Source organism: Lipotes vexillifer, unplaced genomic scaffold (assembly GCF_000442215.2).
Source record: "Lipotes vexillifer unplaced genomic scaffold, Lipotes_vexillifer_v1.1 scaffold1235, whole genome shotgun sequence".
Lineage (NCBI taxonomy): Eukaryota > Metazoa > Chordata > Mammalia > Artiodactyla > Lipotidae > Lipotes > Lipotes vexillifer.
The window spans coordinates 202,921-206,264 of record NW_006775530.1 but is presented as its reverse complement, the minus strand read 5'-3'; positions in this window follow the sequence as shown (position 1 = coordinate 206,264).

Below are 3,344 nucleotides of genomic sequence, written 5' to 3'. Positions count from 1 at the left end.
TTTTTCTTGGGCTCATATTTCCAGGTTCAGAAGATGCTCTTTTCCCTCTGGGACAATGGACCCTGAGGAGCTAAAGCAGAGTGCTCCTAATTCTTCTTCATCCATGTCCTGTTTGTGACATATTCATTCCTCAATCCTTAAGGTTTCTTTTACACTGTTCTGCTGAAACCTGAAACATGCTGAATTTTATCTAGGCATTTCTGCAGGCTTGGCTCTAGAGATGAGTTAGGTTGAATTCAGGTCATTGGTAAATTAACTTTCTAATTTCAAAATTCAAGTTTTACAAATGATCACAAAACTTTTATGATAAAATACAAGTCTTAACACAGTGTGAATTGCAGTACTGGTGAGTGGGAATTAAAAAATTAATCTTGTTCAGAAATTAACATCTAATCTTTCATGAGCCACCTAAGAATGGTAGAATTGTTCATTTGTGTGAATGAAATGGGAATATTTTTTCAGTTTGTTTAATATTAGAAATGCAAAAAGAGGAAGATTCAAAGCATTTCAAAATATTGGTGGCCTTCTTAAGGTGATCATTATAGCAAGCCTCACTAAAAGTAAATAGACCTCTCTTGCTTCTTCATAGACAAACTACGATGGTGAGAATGAAATTAGCACTGAAAATATTAAAATATTGATAGCAATCATTCCATGTCCAGGCTTTTCCAATTAATAATTAATTTTACCTTGAAGGTAACTGTAAGAGACTTTTTTTTTATGCTTTCACTTGGCAAGAATGTTGACTTTTTGCCCCCTCAGTGTTATCAAGTCTCCAGCAAATAACTCACGTTTTAATGTGGTTAGTAGCTGGAATTTCTTTTATGTGGTTTCATATTGATGAAATGAGAAAAAAAAATTTTGTTGTGAATGGTTTAGAGAAGGCGTGAGTTAGTTGTCTCTCTGATTTATATGTGGCATCAATGGATTCTTACCGTGTCATTTCCTGTTATGTACTTCTCACAGTGTACCTGTTGTTTTAAAAATTTTTTTTCAAGGGCTATACCCACAAGGAGAGGGAATGATCTTTATCCTCTGCACACTGATGATTACAAAAGGGTTATAGATTGTTACAAAATGGATGTTTTCTCACCAAAAAAGGAAGCATCTGTCAGTTTTTACGGCTTTTTATTTGGACAAGATAAGTTTGTCCTGAACTCCTTGTATTATCATGAGTGAGTGAACAATCTTGTTGCAATGGTGCGATTTTGTAGTCAGAAGTGGTTATGCTATCTCAGTCTTGATCTTGCTCTAATGGTTGGTAGCAAAACTATGCCCTAATCTATTTTATATATCCAACAGTTATCTGTTCAGAAGTCCCTTGGAATGAATTTTAGGTTATATTTTTTATTTTGATAAATAAAAAGTGGCTAAAATATTCACTCATTCTCTCAACTCTTTGCTGACTGCCTGGTATGTGCTGTTCTAGAAAAAAGTGGATTTAAAGCCAGTTTGTGTCATACTAAAGTGGTTATTAAAGAAAAGTGCTCTATTTCTTATTTTCTAAAATGGGACAAGATATTTAAAGTCTTTGGACCTTATACCAAAATGTTTCCCCTTTAAAAATATCTGTCCCTTCTAATTAAAAGAATAGGCTTAATTATTTTGAGTATGTACACTGAGTTTTTTGTTTTTATTTATTTACTTTATTGAAGTATAGTTGATTTACAATGTTGTGTTAATTTCTACTGCACAGCAAAGTGACTCAGTTATAAATATATAGGCATTCTTTTTTTATATTCTTTTCCATTATGGCTTATCCCAAGACATGGAACACAGTTCCCTGTTGGTGTGAATGTAAGCCACTATGGAAAACAGTATGGAGGTTCCTCAGAAAACTAAAAATAGAATTACCATATGACCCAGCAATCCCACGCATGGGCACATATCCAGACAAAATGATGATTCAAAAAGATACATGCACCCCTATGTTTATAGCAGCACTATTCACAATAGCCAAGACATGGAAACGACCTAAATGTACATTGACAGATGAATGGATAAAGAATACTACTCAGCCATAGAAAAGAATGAAATAATGCCATTTATAGTAACATGGATGCAACTAGAGATTACCATACTAAGTGAAGTAAGTCAGAAAGAGAAAAACAAATACCATATGATATCACTTATATGTGGAATCTAAAATATGACACAGATGAACCTACCTATGAAGCAGAAACAGACTCACAGACATAGAGAACAGATTTGTGGTTGCCAAGGTGGGTGGGGTTGGGGAGGGATGAACTGGGAGTTTGTGGTTAGTAGATGCAAACTATTACATATAGAATGGATGGACCAGGTCCTACTGTATAGCACAGGGAACTATATTTAATGTCCTGGGATAAACCATAATGGAAAAGAATATAAAAAAGAATGTATATTAAGAAAAAGAATATATAAATGTATATAAATAAAAAAGAATGTATATTAAAAATATAAAAAAGAATGTATATAAAAAACTTAGACCTAGTAAACAAATTCAGTAAGGTTGCAGGAGACAAAATCAATACACAAAAATCTTACATTTCTATACAAGATGCAAGCTATTACATATAGATTGGATGGACAACAAGATCCTACTGTATCGCATATTTAGTTTTTGAGTTATCCCTCCCTCCAGGAAGTGTTTTGTTTGAAAATATTTTCTTACGTGCAACTGCAGGGAATGTGTAATTTTCCTAAGTGACCCTGTTCAAATGTTTGAAAACAACACCTAGCACGGTGCCTGGCACACATATTTGTTGATGCTGAGTGTGGTATAATTCCAGTCTCAAGAATCCAGTAATTCAGTTTCTGCTCTGTGTAGTCACCTGTCTTCTCAGCAGTGCTTTCTTGCCTTTATTTCAGTCTCAGTGCCTCAGCTCCAACTTGACCCAGACTATGCAGTCTGCTTGTTAACTACCTAGCCCATAATGAGCAGTTTTCAGAATATTAATTGCAATATTATACATAAGACTTGTAAGCATTGATGATTTTGAATTTAAAAAGACAGGAATGGAAGGTAGTATTATTTGGGTGATCCCTTAGGTGGATGAAAGAGAAGCTACCGACCAGGTTTCATAAGCTACCGTGTTTATTGTTAATAGTATTTGTGTGGCTTATAGTGCTTCTGCCAGTTTCTGTTACACTGATCCACAGGCATAAGTTATGGTGAGAAACTTGCCAATGAATTAGACACTTATGGTTTTCTGTAGTTACACATGAGATTTATATGGTCAAGCCAGTAGTTTAATTTCTACAATTTTAAGGTCAATAGGCATTGTCACTTGTGAAATGTAAGTGAGCCAGTATTTATAATAGCCTTCAGATGGATTTTACTTTGCTCTTTATAGTTACTCTTT